Source organism: Budorcas taxicolor, chromosome 7 (assembly GCF_023091745.1).
Source record: "Budorcas taxicolor isolate Tak-1 chromosome 7, Takin1.1, whole genome shotgun sequence".
NCBI lineage: Eukaryota > Metazoa > Chordata > Mammalia > Artiodactyla > Bovidae > Budorcas > Budorcas taxicolor.
In genome coordinates, this window is record NC_068916.1 from 39,719,016 (window position 1) to 39,725,456 (window position 6,441).

Consider the following 6,441-nt stretch of genomic DNA (forward strand, 5'->3'; position numbering starts at 1 on the left):
TTGGGGCATGGGTTTTCTTTCTGCATCATAATTATCTTCATGTAAATCTGTTGTCATCTGAGGGAGATAAAACTTAACAGATATTTAAAAAAAAAAACAACAGAGGTTATAAATCAGTAAAAGAGTTGTAACTAGGGGTCAAAGACAGAATAAGAACCAAGTTATGTTTGGTGACAGTTTTGATTGTGGTCCAGGCAGGGTCAGTGCTTGGGTCATCCTCTCCAAAGGAATGGACTCAGAAGTAATTGAAGGAATGGCAACCTGAACAAATAGATGAAATAGAAAAAGTTAAGCCTAAGATTTAAGCCTGAATCTTAATTTAGGAGGAGACTTGTAGCCAGGTAGCCAGTTATCTAGGTTTGTCTAAGTAGGTCTTAACCCTTAATGTGGCTATTGGTCATTATGCATTTTTCCCCCCAACATATGATCCAGAGCAATTTCATTGTCACAATATATAAGAGTTACAAGAAAAGACCTTAAAAAAAAAAGGCTGTAGTCACCTGCTGATGGCAGCTTTTGTTTTTAGAATGTCTGATGGCATCTTAAGTCTGACACAGCTCAGAAAATTCAAGTTCTTAACAATACAAGGACTTGTCTGAAATCACACCATAGTGTCACCTACTTATTTTCATAGCTACTCTATTTTGACTTTAACTCTAATTTTTCCTTAATAGCCAAAGCAACTGTCCCTGTCAATAATGTTAGTGTTTCTCTGGGTATGAGAAGATGCAAGAATCAAGGCTCATAAAAATCTCCTGAAAGTGTCTAACTATCTGAAGACGTCTTCAGGCAGTTTTTCCAGAGCACAGAGTACCTCATTCCTAATTTCCACCCTGAATTCCTTTCAGGGAGTGTTGAAGGTGAGCAGCTTCAGTGGCCATGATTTAAACTTTGTAAAGATATTGGCAAGTGCCAATTTCAAATTGGCAGAGCCCCTTCAAGGTCATGAATCTGACCTTGGTTTGGGGGCATTACATGACCATTTTGTCCACGGTGCCAGGAATGGTCATTTCCAGGTCTCCTGCCCCCAATCCCTTCCAGCATCAGGGTCTTTTCCAATGAGTCAACTCTTCGCATGAGGTGGCCAAAGTACTGGAGTTTCAGCTTTAGCATCATTCCTTCCAAAGAACGCCCAGGGCTGATCTCCTTCAGAAGGGACTGGTTGGATCTCCTTGCAGTCCAAGGGACTCTCAAGAATCTTCTCCAACACCACAGTTCAAAAGCATCAATTTTTTGATGCTCAGCCTTCTTCACAGTCCAACTCTCACATCCATACATGACCACGGGAAAAAACATAACCTTGACTAGACGGACCTTAGTCAGCAAAGTAATGTTTCTGCTTTTGAATATGCTATCTAGGTTGGTCATAACTTTTCTTCCAAGGAGTAAGTGTCTTTTAATCTCATGGCTGCAATCACCATCTGCAGTGATTTTGGAGCCCCCCAAAATAAAGTCTGACACTGTTTCCACTGTTTCCCCATCTATTTCCCATGAAGTGATGGGACCGGATGCCATGATCTTCATTTTCTGAATGTTGAGCTTTAAGCCAACTTTTTCACTCTCCTCTTTCACTTTCATCAAGAGGCTTTTGAGTTCCTCTTCACTTTCTGCCATAAGGGGTATCATCTGCATATCTGAGGTGATTGATATTTCTCCCGGCAATCTTGATTCCAGCTTGCGTTTCTTCCAGTCCAGTGTTTCTCATGATGTACTCTGCATATAAGTTAAATAAGCAGGGGGACAATATACAGCCTTGACGTACTCCTTTTCCTATTTGAAACCAGTCTGTTGTTCCATGTCCCGTTCTAACTGTTGATTCCTGACCTGCATACAGATTTCTCAAGAGGCAGGTCAGGTGGTCTGGTATTGCCATCTCTTTCAGAATTTTCCACAGTTGATTGTGATCCACACAAAGGCTTTGACATAATCAATAAAGCAGAAATAGATGTTTTTCTGGAACTCTCTTGGATTTTTAGACAGAGCATATTTGACTGTTTGCATATTAATGAGGAAAACCCAGTCCAAGGAATGCTGGAAAATGTATTCTTGCAACAACAGTTCTTGAGACACACATCTCAAGACACACATCTCATTGTGGGTGTTCACATGAAAGGAAATTTTATAATATGTTTACTTTCCATTTATTTTGTTATCTGTGAAGCTGAATGTATTTATGGGTTTGTTGGATACGTATTTTCTCCACTGTAAATTGTCTCTAGGAGTCCTTTCCTTTTCTATAGTGAGGTCATAGTATTTTTATACCCATTTCCCCATTTGTGAAAAAGATAAAGAGTTTTTTGTTGTTATTGTTTTAACCAGCTGGGTCTTTTATATTTGGTTAATTTATGTACACATAGGTTTCTTGTTGAGGAGAGGAATACTAATTTTCTAGAGATATTGGGAGATATTCCTGTCACAAGTCAATATTTTTGAAGTTCATGGGACCTAGTAAATACAGGTAATCAGTCTCAGATTTGGAAGAAACAGTAACTCAAGGTTGGGATAATGATAACTTAATGGTGAACTGTGTCAGACTTGTGATCTGCAAAGGACAGAATTTCACTAAGAAACCAGAGACGTGGCTTCAGAGTTTCATATGGCAAAAGTTTTATTACAGTGAAAAACGGATAGAGAAAGCTTCTAACACAGACCTCAGAAGAGGGCAGAGAGTGCCCCATCACTAGTCTTTAGCAAGGGAGCTATATAGTTTTTTCAATTGGTTACTAACAACAGATTAAAAGAATGTTTCAAAGTTGGAAAGGTCTTACCAGATCCACTCCCACAACATACATCTTAAGATAACAGAATTAGTCAGAAGGTTCTTAAGAAGGAGAAACATGTTCTCAAGCAAGATACATTGTTGTTATATAATCATTAGTATGAAGCTTAAGAAAAAACATACCCTTGAGCAAGAGGAGTTATTTTGTTGTGTAATCAATAGCTCTGGGCTTAAAGAAAGTTAAGTCTTAGAAGAAGTAGTTTGTTGCCATAGCAACTCAGAGTTTAAGAAAAAAATGTCTTGTGTGACTAAGAGGCAGAAATGTAGAAAAAAAGTTTGTCCTTTTCTCCTCCGGACCCCTTTCTCCTCCTCGAGGGTACCAGACTCCTTATCAATCTACATAAGAATTAATTCTCTCAATAAGCTGTAAAGAAGTGAAACTTGTGCAATGCAGGAGAGTTCATGGAGAAGGAAGAATAAAGACTAGATTCACCTGACTTCTAATCCGATCTCCTGGGAACAGAGAATGAACAGGAATCATTTTGTGTTCAGACCAGTGTTCCCACAGGGAATTCATGTGCTCAGAGGTGGGAGTAACAATGGAAACAGTGCCTAATGAGCAGTCTAGGGAGCTATAACTATTTCTACTACAGCCCCACAGTGTGTGAATCCCTGGTACTGAAGGACTCGGTTGTTGCGTTTGGAGTCCCTATTGTGGCTCAGAAACCAATGTTTTAGTCCTTCCTACTGGCCTGTTTGGGAACAGAGCTTCAACTTCCATCATCAATTACCCAGAGTAATTCAGACATCGACACAGAGATTCTCCTGTTAGAGACATTACCCAGGTACATCTGAGAACTCAGTAGGTATGTGAAGAAAGGTTCAGAGAGAAATGAACCTGAAAATGCTTACCTAAGTTCACCTGAGATCCAAACAACCCTAGCCCTGAGATAAGAGATTGTCATGTTTCTTTGTTAGGTAGACTAATTCATCTATAATTGATTTATACATATATATATATATATATATATATAAAAGAAATGTCTTTTCAGCTCAGAAATATGAGGGTCACTGTTATAACTAATAGCGAGGAAGGAAGTTCAGTTTAATGAGGACAAAGAAGGAAAAGAAGCATAAAATGGTTCCAGTAAAATTAGAACACAGCTGAGGAGGTTTACAGTTAAGGGGAATTGTAAACTAGAGTATTAAGTTTGAAGACTTGTGCACTGAACTGAAGTTACTCTTTAAATATTTGACGGGATGAAATTGAACATATTTGTATGTTTATTAGAAAGACTCAGACTAAGGGAAATGAATTAGTTTGCAACATCATCTCCCAAGGCAAAGAATTCACAGTTGTCTCAGTTCAGTTCAGTTCAGTTTAGTTGCTCAGGTGTGTCTGACTCTTTGCTACCCCATGGACTGCAGCAATCCAGGCTTCCCTGTTCATCACCAACTCCCAGAGCTTGCTCAAACTCATGTCCATCGAGTCAGTGATGCCATCTAGCCATCTCATCCTCTGTCGTCCCCTTCTCCTCCTGTCTTCAATCTTTCCCAGCATCATGGTCTTTTCTAATGAGTCAGTTCTTCGCATCAGTTGGCCAGAGTACCAGAACTTTAGCTCCAGCATCAGTCCTTCCAATGAATACTCAGGACTGAATTCCTTTAGGATGGACTGGTTGGATCTCTTTGCAGTCCAAGGGACTCTCAAGAGTCTTCTCCAACACTGCATTTCAAAAGCATCAATTCTTCAGCATTCAGCTTTCTTTATAGTCCAACTCTCACATCCGCACATGACTACTGGAAAAACCATAGCCTTGACTAGACGGACCTTTGTTGGCAAAGTAATGTCTCTGCTTTTTAATATGCTGTCTAGGTTGGTCATAGCTTTTCTTCCAAGGAGCGAGTGTCTTTTAATTTTATGACTTCAATCACCATCTCAGTGATTTTGGAGCACCCCAAAATTGGTTATTCATATGGGAAACAAATTGTACTTAATATCAAAAAAGATTTTGCTAACAAGCTTTACAATTATTGCACTATCTAGAGGTGGGGAAGCAATGGTGACATTTGAAAGGTAGAAGAAAAAAATCAGGCACATCTCATTAACAGTTAAATACCTTTCATTTATTGCCAGAAAGGAACTATTCTGAGATTTTTACGTACATTGAATAAATATGTCAAGCACCTCCAGACAATGGATACTACTCTGGTCACTATTTATTTTTTAAAAAATTTTAATAATTTAAAACGTTTATTTGTTTTTTTTTTTGGCCGCGCTGGCTCCTCGTCGCTGTGCGGGCTCTTCTCTAGCTGTGGTGAGCAGAGCTACTGTCTAGTTGTGCGAGAGAGGGCTTCTCACGGCAGTGAGTTCTCTTGTTGCAGCGCACTGGCTCCAGGGCCTGCAGGCTTCAGCAGTTGCGGTGCATGGACTCAGGGGTTGTGGTTTCTGAGCTCTAGAGCGCAGGCTCAGTAGTTGTGATGCATAGGTTTAGTTGCTCCACGGCATGTGGACTATCTTCCCAGACCAGGGATTGAAACCGTCTCCTGCATTGGCAAGCAGATTCTTTACCACTGAGCCATGAGGCAAGCCCCCAATATATATTTTTAATGGAACTTTATTTTATAATGTTAGCATGCCGAATGTGTTTTACATAAGTGATCATTAATATATCATTTAGGTAAATATGTGAACTCAAAACCACCAAACCCTTTGGTCAAAGATTTAATACTCATAATCAAAATAGCAGTGTTCAGGGTCGGGTTATACACAGGAGCATTATTATGGTTAAGCTTCCTGAGAGAGTGTAAAAAGTTTAACAGAAAGTCAAATATTGTTCTGCTTACTATTTGAAAGAGAATTATTAGCCAATGGCAATACCATACAAAATGCACCTGATCTCTTATGATCTCAGAAGCTAGGCAGGGTTAGGACTGGTTAGTACTTGGATGATGGAAAACCACCTGGGAATACTGGGTGCTGTAGGCTTAAAAATAAAGAAAGAAAAGAAAATATTAACACTTACAGTGGTTCAGTTGGCTTCTCATGGAAAAACAATTAGCATGTGATAGATCCAGGACTCAAAGCTCAGTTTTCTGATGCCCCAAATTTGCATATAATACCATTTAAAAAAATCTCTCATATTTTCTTCTTTCATCTTTAAAAATGTTCAATGGTTATTTTACCTTGTATATTTTCTGTTGTAAATTGATAATTTATTTCCTTAGTGAATTTATCTAACAGAATATTTAATCAGTAAAAGGTTGTAACATTATAAAATATTCCTTGTTTCTCTGGAGAATAAATTGTGAATCTTCCCCATCCTTTTATTGGGTATTCTACGCATTTAGGGGATATGGTTTGGAATGCTGCCAGAATCAGAAAAAAGTCCCTCTCATCATAATCTCTCAGAAACTACCTGAGCATTCTGGATCATTTTATCTCTGATGTGTAGATCTCTTCTCTCATTTTCCATTTTTGAATCTTTTTTATGTTTTCTTAAATACTAGACATCAAATAGGCATACAAATATAGATCTCCATGTTGACATGTCCTTGAGAGAATTATCAACTGGAACTGTGTGCTATTTCTACATTCTTTTTTAATTGAAGTGACCTTGGTTTATAACATTATGTAGTTTTCACATATGCAACATTGTATTTTGAGTCCTACTACATTGTATTCACTACCAAAATATTAGCTTCCAACTATCACCACATAG